This window comes from Rhipicephalus microplus, unplaced genomic scaffold (assembly GCF_043290135.1).
Source record: "Rhipicephalus microplus isolate Deutch F79 unplaced genomic scaffold, USDA_Rmic scaffold_204, whole genome shotgun sequence".
NCBI lineage: Eukaryota > Metazoa > Arthropoda > Arachnida > Ixodida > Ixodidae > Rhipicephalus > Rhipicephalus microplus.
In genome coordinates, this window is record NW_027464775.1 from 40,079 (window position 1) to 50,000 (window position 9,922).

The 9,922-nt window shown below is 60.5% G+C and overlaps 1 non-coding gene across 1 annotated transcript; it reads right to left on the bottom strand.

The window, feature by feature from the left end:
* Nucleotides 1-10: 10 nt before the first annotated feature.
* Nucleotides 11-1,825, bottom strand: LOC142792103 (small subunit ribosomal RNA). The gene has a single exon (XR_012890656.1). It is a non-coding gene; the product is annotated as a small subunit ribosomal RNA (ribosomal RNA).
* Nucleotides 1,826-9,922: the final 8,097 nt, after the last annotated feature.

The following is a 9,922-nucleotide window of genomic DNA, read 5'->3' on the forward strand; positions in this document are numbered from 1 at the left end:
CACAATCCGTTAATGATCCTTCCGCAGGTTCACCTACGGAAACCTTGTTACGACTTTTACTTCCTCTAAATGATCAAGTTTGGTCATCTTTCCAACAGACCGGCGCAACCGAAAGGCCGCGCCGGACATCGGTCCGAAGACCTCACTAAATCATTCAATCGGTAGTAGCGACGGGCGGTGTGTACAAAGGGCAGGGACGTAATCAACGCGAGCTTATGACTCGCGCTTACTGGGAATTCCTCGTTCAAGGGGAACAATTGCAAGCCCCTATCCCAATCACGAAAGAAGTTCCACGGGTTACCCAGTCTTTTCAGACAGGGATAAAGACACGCTGCTTCCTTCAGTGTAGCGCGCGTGCGGCCCCGGACATCTAAGGGCATCACAGACCTGTTATTGCTCTGTTTCGTGCGGCTAGGAGCCGCTTGTCCCTCTAAGAAGGTTGTAAGGTGCTGGGAACCCCGCACCTATTTAATAGGCTAGAGTCTCGTTCGTTATCGGAATTAACCAGACAAATCGCTCCACCAACTAAGAACGGCCATGCACCACCATCCACCGAATCAAGAAAGAGCTCTCAATCTGTCAATCCTCCCAGTGTCCGGGCCGGGTAAGTTTTCCCGTGTTGAGTCAAATTAAGCCGCAGGCTCCACTCCTGGTGGTGCCCTTCCGTCAATTCCTTTAAGTTTCAGCTTTGCAACCATACTTCCCCCGGAACCCAAATACTTTGGTTTCCCGGAAGCTGCCCGCCGAGTCATTTGAGTAACTCAGGCGGATCGCTGGTTGGCATCGTTTATGGTCAGAACTAGGGCGGTATCTGATCGCCTTCGAACCTCTGACTTTCGTTCTTGATCAATGAAAACATTCTTGGCAAATGCTTTCGCAGTAGTTCGTCTTGCGACGGTCCAAGAATTTCACCTCTAGCGCCGCAATACGAATGCCCCCGTCCGTCCCTCTTAATCATTACCTCGTATTCCAAAAACCAACAGAACAGAAACGAGGTCTTGTTCTATTATTCCATGCAAGTTTATTCAGGCGACTCGCCTGCGTTGAGCACTCTAATTTTTTCAAAGTAAAAGCACCGGCCATCTCGAGGCACACAATGAAGTGCACCAAGAAAGAACCGGCATGATGTTCAGTCCGAGCCGTCGCATCGGGTAGATGCACTACTCGTCTGGAACTGAGATCCAACTACGAGCTTTTTAACCGCAGCAGCTTTAGTATACGCTATTGGAGCTGGAATTACCGCGGCTGCTGGCACCAGACTTGCCCTCCAATTGATCCTCGTTAAAGGATTTAGAGTGTACTCATTTCAATTACGGGGCCTCAAAAGAGTCCCGTATTGTTATTTTTCGTCACTACCTCCCCGTGCCGGGAGTGGGTAATTTGCGCGCCTGCTGCCTTCCTTGGATGTGGTAGCCGTTTCTCAGGCTCCCTCTCCGGAATCGAACCCTGATTCTCCGTTACCCGTAACAACCATGGTAAGCAAGTAACCTACCATCGAAAGTTGATAAGGCAGACACTTGAAAGAAACGTCGCCGGCTCGTGGCCATGCGATCAGCACAAAGTTATCCAGAGTCACCACACAATACGGGCCGAAACCCGATCGATCTTGGTCTAATAAAAGCACCCGTTACCCAAAGGGCTCCAGGCTCACTGCATGTATTAGCTCTAGAATTGCCACAGTTATCCAAGTAGGAAGAAACGATCTAAGGAACCATAACTGATTTAATGAGCCATTCGCGGTTTCGCCTTATTTCGGCATGTACTTAGACATGCATGGCTTAATCTTTGAGACAAGCATATGATTACTGGCAGGATCAACCAGGTAATCGTTCGACTGCGCGTCCGTCCTCGCCTTCGGCGGGCCGGACGCAGTCTGTGTGCGGCGGAGGCCACCTTCAGGCGCCCCAACACGCTTATTTTGCACTCCGAGATGACGGCGTTCGAGCTCGCTACGGCACAACCTTCCCGAAAGACGAGTGGGAGCCGTGCGGCAAGAAGCACGTTCATGCTCGCTCTTTTTCGTTGCATCGACTCGGTCGCGCCGTGCGGGTTGCCCAAGCCCGCTGCACTGTCGGTGGACCGGCCGGAACTAGCAACGGAGCCGAGACTGCAAAGCCGCCAGACGACGGGTCACGCCCGCGTCTTCGGCGCTTTCGCATCTGAATCGCCCGAGGACGACACGGAACACACCTCGATATCGTGGTAAAACGGCACCGTCCGACAACCAGCCCCTAACGCATCAAGCGGATGAGGCTGCAGACGACTGCCGTGGATTCCCCTGGAGCAGACCCGAGGACACGCTTGACGAGGCCGAAGCCCGCCGCATATCAGACACCCGGTCGCTTTCGCGTACGCCGCTCACGAGAACCCCCACATAATAGCAGCGATAAGTACCCAGACCTCCTTGGGCACTAATACGAGCGTACTCGAGAAAATTTCACCGCGGGTGTGCCCCGAAACGTGTGGCACGTTGAGCGTGCCACAAGTCTACGTCGCTCTCAAACCCGCCGAGGTCGTAGAATTTGCGACCCTACTCACGAAATTCCCACCGAGGATACGGCCGCAAACGTACCGCACCTTGGGTAGGCCACGAGTTTGTGACTCACTACGCTGACGGCACAGCACCGAGGTCGTGCGCGCACGCACGGGAAAATTCCGCCGCGGTTTCTGCCGAAAACGTGAGGCACCACGACTCTCCGCAAGTTCGCGTCGACTGCGAAAGACCGAAGTCGTGAACGACGTGTCCGCTACTCGCCGCCGACACGCTGGACACCAAACGTACAACGACTCGACGGCGTCGTAGAGGCCCACGACGCGGTTTTCCTTAACGACGTCTCGGCGTGGCACCGACAGGTTAGAACGGCCGACCAACGTTCCCTGTCCGCCGTTCGGCTCAGTCGAAGGGCTCGGCGACTTCGGCAACGCTGCGAAGCCGCACGGTGACGCACGCCATGTCCCCATTTTTTTTTTTTCTTTCTGCGTCTGCCGGGGTGCCCCTATAATAGCAGCGATAAGCACCCAGACCGCCGTGGGTCGCTCGCCCCGGCTGACGTGGTTTTTCGTACTCCTGCGGCGGTCGCCGTCAAGCACGTCCAAATACGCTACTTTCGTGGGCGCATTCACGCTCTTTCGCTTCGCCGGAGTGCCAGCACTCACTCTGCCAAAAACGGCGAACATCCGAGCGGCGGTTCCCACTTTTGCGTCGGCGTCGCAAACCCCGCCCCGGCAGACGAGGTTTGCCGTACTCGTGCGACGGTGGCCGGCGGGCACGTCGAAAGACGCCGATATCGTGCGCGAATTGGCGCACCTTGGCTTCACCGGAGTGCCGCCACTGACTCCTCCAAAAACGGCGAAGATCCGAGCGGCGCTTCCCACTTTCGCATCGGCGTCCCGAACTCCGCCCCGGCTGACGCGGTTTACCGTACTCGTGCGACGGTCGCCGGCGAGCACGTGGAAAGACGCCGATATCGTGCCCGAATCGGCTCCGTTCGGCTTCGCCGGAGTGCCAGCACTGGCTCGGCGAAAGACGACGAACATCCGAGCGACGGTTCTCACTATTGCGTACGCGTCGCAAACCCCGCCCCGGCAGACGCACTTTGCCGTACTCGTGCGACGGTCGCCGGCGAGCACGTAGAAAGACGCCGATATCGTGCCGGAATCGGCCCCGTTTGGCTTCGCCGGAGTGCCAGCACTCACTCGGCCACAAACGGCGAACATCCGAGCGGCGGTTCCCACTTAGCCGTCGGCGTCCCGAACTCCGCCCCGGCAGACGCGGTTGCCGAGCTCGTGCGACTAGCGACCGCGAAGCCGTCTCGCGACGCCGCTTTCGTGCGCGGCTCCCACTGCGACCTGGGTCACCCGAGGTCGACGAGCAAAAAAGAATGTCGAAAAAAATTTTTTTTTTTTTGCGTCTGCCGGGGTGCCCCTATAATAGCAGCGATAAGCACCCAGACCGCCATGGGTCGCTCGCCCCGGCTGACGTGGTTTTTCGTTTTCCTGCGGTGGTCGTCGTCAAGCACGTCCAAACACGCCACTTTCGTGGGCGCATTCGCGCTCTTTCGCTTCGCCGGAGTGCCAGCACTCACTCTGCCAAAAACGGCGAACATCCTAGTGGCGGTTCCCACTTTTGCGTCGGCGTCGCCAACCCCGCCCCGGCATACGCGGTTTGCCGTACTCGTGCGGCGGTGGCCGGCGGGCACGTCGAAAGACACCGATATCGTGCGCGAGTCGATGCTTCTTGGTCTCGCAGGAGGGCCGCCACTCACTCCTGCAAAAACGGCGAAGATCCGAGCGGCGCTTCCCACTTTTTCGTCGGCATCGCAAACCTCGCCCCGGCAGACGCGCTTTGCCGTACTCGTGCGACGGTCGCCGGCGAGCACGTCGAAATACGCCGATATCGTGCCCGAATCGGCCCCGTTTCGCTTCGCCGGAGTGCCAGCACTCACTCGGCCAAAAACGGCGAACATCCGAGCAGCGGTACCCACTTAGCCGTCGGCATCCCGAACTCCGCGCCGGCTGACGCGGTTGCCGAGCTCGTGCGACTAGCGACCGCGAACGCGTCTCGCGACGCCGCTTTCGTGCGCGGCTCCCATTGCGACCTGGGTTACCCGAGCTCGACCAGCAAAAAAGAAGGTCGAAAAAAAATTTTTTTTTTCTGCGTCTGCCGGGGTGCCCCTATAATAGCAGCGATAAGCACCCAGACCGCCGTGGGTCGCTCGCCCCGGCTGACGTGGTTTTTCGTACTCCTGCAGCGGTCGCCGTCAAGCACGTCCAAATACGCCACTTTCGTGGGCGCTTTCGCGCTCTTTCGCGTCGCCGGTGTGCCAGCACTCACTCTGCCAAAAACGGCCAACATCCGAGCGGCGGTTCCCACTTTTGCGTCGGCGTCGTAAACCCCGCCCCGGCAGACGCGGTTTGCCCTACTCGTGCGACGGTCGCCGGCGAGCGCGTCGAAAGACGCCGATATCGTGCGCTAATTGGCGCTCCTTGGCTTCTCCGGAGTGCCGCCACTCACTCCTCCAAAAACGGCGAAGATCCGAGCGGCGTTCTCCACTTTCGCATCGGCGTCCCGAACTCCGCCCGGGCTGACGCGGTTTACCGTACTCGTGCGACGGTCGCCGCCGGGCACGTCGAAAGACGCCGATATCGTGCCGTAATCGGCCCCGTTTGGCTTCGCCCGAGTGCCAGCACTCACTCGGCCAAAAACGGCGAACATCCGAGCAGCGTTTCCCACTTTCGCATCGGCGTCCCGAAGCCCGCCCCGGCAGACGCGGTTTGCCCTACTCGAGCGACGGTCGCCGGCGATCACGTCGAAAGGCGCCGAATTCGTGCACGAATCGATGCTTCTTGGTCTCGCAGGAGGGCCGCCACTCACTCCTGCAAAAACGGCGAAGATCCGAGTTGCGCTTCCCACTTTTTCGTCGGCGTCCCGAACTACGCCCCGGCTGACGCGGTTTACCGTACTCGTGCGACGGTCGCCGGCGGGCACTTCAAAATACGCCGATTTCGTGGGCGCATTCACGCTGTTTCGCTTCCCCGGAGTGCCAACACTCACTCTGCCGAAAGCGGCGATCATCCGAGCGGCGGTTCCCACTTTTGCGTCGGCTTCGCAAACGGCGCCCCGGCAGACGCGCTCGTGCGACGTACTCGTGCGACGGTCGCCGGCGAGCACGTCGAAAGACGCCGATATCGTGCTCGAATCGACCCCGTTTCGCTTCGCCGGAGTGCTGCCAGTCACGGCGCAGAAAACGGCGAACAAGTGTTTTTTTTTTTTTCCTAGAATTTGTGTTATAGAAGGCACATTTGATATCGGACGATAATTTTCAACTTTATCACGCGCACCGATTTTCGTGTAGAGGTTTGCAAGTTTATGGGAATTTCTCCACTTGGAATAATGCGATTTAGTAGTACTACGAGAACTTCATGGATGTACTCAAGGGTACGGGGCAAGTCAGTTACGTCAACACCTGCAGATTTTTTACACTTCAAACTGAAAATTGTTGGTTGTGAGTCCTCGTGTGATATTAAAGGCCGATTCGCTAACACATAGAACAAAGAAAGAAAGGAAGAAAAAACGCCCGCGCTCGCTCAAGAAACCTGGGTTCGCAACAAGTGGCAACAACAAGCAACCGAGCGAGTGCGCCAAAACCCGTGGCGGCCGAACAAACGCGAAGTCCCAACCGCGTCAGCCGGGGCGGCACGGGACAGGAAAAATCACTTCAGCCGGGGCGGCGGGGCACCGAATAAACCTCGTCACCTCGTCGCAGGATAAAAGAGGAAACAAAAAGTCTAAACAGCGTCTGCTGGAGCGAATGCGTAATAAAACAACAACAACAACAAAAAAAAACACCCGCGCTCAAGAAGTCTGCAATCCTCACAAAAGGCGACTGTGACCGAGCAGCGTCAGCCGGGGCCGTGCGGAAACGGAAAAACCGCGACTACCGGGGCGTCGAGGCACCGAAAAATCCACTTCAGCCGCGGCGAAAAAAAAAAACAAAAAGAAAGACGGAGGGGGGGGGGGGGAACCACGTCTGCCGGGGCGAAGGAAAAAAAAAACGCGTCTGCCGGGGCGAGCCCGGGTGCGGCACCACCGGGAAAACTGTGGCAAACAGACATGGCGATCGAGTGAGTGGGCCGCCAGCCAGGCTCAGCCAAAAAGTGCAAAGTCCGAACTGCGTCAGCCGGGGCGGCAAAAACCGCGTCAGCCGGGGCGGCGCAAAAAACCGCGTCTGCCGGGGCGGCACGAAACCGCGTCAGCCGGGGCGGGGCGAAAACTGCGTCAGCCGGGGCGAAAGAAAAAAAAAACGCGTCTGCCGGGGCAAGCCCGGGTGCGGCACCACCGGGAAAACTGTGGCAAACAGACATGGCGATCGAGTGAGTGGGCCGCCAGCCAGGCACAGCCGAAAAGTGCAAAGTCCGAACCGTGTCAGCCGGGGCGACGCAAAAACCGCGTCAGCCGGGGCGGCGCGAAAACCGCGTCAGCCGGGGCGGCACGAAACCGCGTCAGCCGGGGCGGCGCGAAAACTGCGTCAGCCGGGGCGGCGCGAAAACCTCGTCAGCCGGGGCGAGCGAAAAGGGGGGGGGGGAACCACGTCTGCCGGGGCGAAAGAAAAAAAAACGCGTCTGCCGGGGCGAGCCCGGGTGCGGCACCACCGGGAAGACTGTGGCAAACAGACATGGCGATCGAGTGAGTGGGCCGCCAGCCAGGCTCAGCCCAAAAAGTGCTAAGTCCGAACTGCGTCAGCCGGGGCGGCGCGAAAACCGCGTCTGCCGGGGCGGCACGAAACCGCGTCAGCCGGGGCGGCGCGAAAACTGCGTCAGCCGGGGCGAGCCCGGGTGCGGCACCACCGGGAAAACTGTGGCAAACAGACATGGCGATCGAGTGAGTGGGCCGCCAGCCAGGCACAGCCGAAAAGTGCTAAGTCCGAACTGCGTCAGCCGGGGCGGCAAAAACCGCGTCAGCCGGGGCGGCGCAAAAAACCGCGTCTGCCGGGGCGGCACGAAACCGCGTCAGCCGGGGCGGCGCGAAAACTGCGTCAGCCGGGGCGAAAGAAAAAAAAAAACGCGTCTGCCGGGGCGAGCCCGGGTGCGGCACCACCGGGAAAACTGTGGCAAACAGACATGGCGATCGAGTGAGTGGGCCGCCAGCCAGGCACAGCCGAAAAGTGCTAAGTCCGAACTGCGTCTGCCGGGGCGGCACGAAACCGCGTCAGCCGGGGCGGCGCGAAAACCGCGTCTGCCGGGGCGGCACGAAACCGCGTCAGCCGGGGCGGCGCGAAAACTGCGTCAGCCGGGGCGAGCCCGGGTGCGGCACCACCGGGAAAACTGTGGCAAACAGACATGGCGATTGAGTGAGTGGGCCGCCAGCCAGGCACAGCCGAAAAGTGCTAAGTCCGAACTGCGTCTGCCGGGGCGGCACGAAACCGCGTCAGCCGGGGCGGCGCGAAAACCGCGTCTGCCGGGGCGGCACGAAACCGCGTCAGCCGGGGCGGCGCGAAAACTGCGTCAGCCGGGGCGAGCCCGGGTGCGGCACCACCGGGAAAACTGTGGCAAACAGACATGGCGATCGAGTGAGTGGGCCGCCAGCCAGGCACAGCCGAAAAGTGCAAAGTCCGAACCGTGTCAGCCGGGGCGACGCAAAAACCGCGTCAGCCGGGGCGGCGCGAAAACCGCGTCAGCCGGGGCGGCACGAAACCGCGTCAGCCGGGGCGGCGCGAAAACTGCGTCAGCCGGGGCGGCGCGAAAACCTCGTCAGCCGGGGCGAGCGAAAAGGGGGGGGGGGAACCACGTCTGCCGGGGCGAAAGAAAAAAAAACGCGTCTGCCGGGGCGAGCCCGGGTGCGGCACCACCGGGAAGACTGTGGCAAACAGACATGGCGATCGAGTGAGTGGGCCGCCAGCCAGGCTCAGCCCAAAAAGTGCTAAGTCCGAACTGCGTCAGCCGGGGCGGCGCGAAAACCGCGTCTGCCGGGGCGGCACGAAACCGCGTCAGCCGGGGCGGCGCGAAAACTGCGTCAGCCGGGGCGAGCCCGGGTGCGGCACCACCGGGAAAACTGTGGCAAACAGACATGGCGATCGAGTGAGTGGGCCGCCAGCCAGGCACAGCCGAAAAGTGCTAAGTCCGAACTGCGTCAGCCGGGGCGGCAAAAACCGCGTCAGCCGGGGCGGCGCAAAAAACCGCGTCTGCCGGGGCGGCACGAAACCGCGTCAGCCGGGGCGGCGCGAAAACTGCGTCAGCCGGGGCGAAAGAAAAAAAAACGCGTCTGCCGGGGCGAGCCCGGGTGCGGCACCACCGGGAAAACTGTGGCAAACAGACATGGCGATCGAGTGAGTGGGCCGCCAGCCAGGCACAGCCGAAAAGTGCTAAGTCCGAACTGCGTCTGCCGGGGCGGCACGAAACCGCGTCAGCCGGGGCGGCGCGAAAACCGCGTCTGCCGGGGCGGCACGAAACCGCGTCAGCCGGGGCGGCGCGAAAACTGCGTCAGCCGGGGCGAGCCCGGGTGCGGCACCACCGGGAAAACTGTGGCAAACAGACATGGCGATTGAGTGAGTGGGCCGCCAGCCAGGCACAGCCGAAAAGTGCTAAGTCCGAACTGCGTCTGCCGGGGCGGCACGAAACCGCGTCAGCCGGGGCGGCGCGAAAACCGCGTCTGCCGGGGCGGCACGAAACCGCGTCAGCCGGGGCGGCGCGAAAACTGCGTCAGCCGGGGCGAGCCCGGGTGCGGCACCACCGGGAAAACTGTGGCAAACAGACATGGCGATCGAGTGAGTGGGCCGCCAGCCAGGCACAGCCGAAAAGTGCTAAGTCCGAACTGCGTCAGCCGGGGCGGCAAAAACCGCGTCAGCCGGGGCGGCGCAAAAACCGCGTCTGCCGGGGCGAAATCAAAAAAAAAAACAAAGAAAAAAGCCCGCGCTTAATCAAAAGAAAACAAAGAAAAAAGCTTGCGCTTAATCAAAAGAAAACAAACAAAAAAAGTTCGCGCTTAAGCCTGGCGGTGGAACCACCGGGGCAAACAGACCTGGCGATCGAGTGAGTGGGCCGCCAGCCGGGGTGAGCCAAAAAGTGCAAAGTCCGAACCGCGTCAGCCGGGGCGACGCAAAAACCGCGTCAGCCGGGGCGGCGCGAAAACCGCGTCAGCCGGGGCGGCGCGAAAACCGCGTCAGCCGGGGCGGCACGGAAAAACGAAAACCGCGTCAGCCGGGGCGGCACGGAAAAACGAAAACCGCGTCAGCCGGGGCGACATCAAAATGAGGAAAAAAAAAAAAACTGCCTTAGGACACCTGCGTACACTTTCATGCGTTTGGGCATATCTCTCTGTAACACGCGCGCCCCTCGTTACGCGCGGCACTCTGTTTTCTCCGACACCCATATTTCGGCGGCATGTGGCACGCGCGCCCGTCCCTACGCACGGCACACCGCAGTG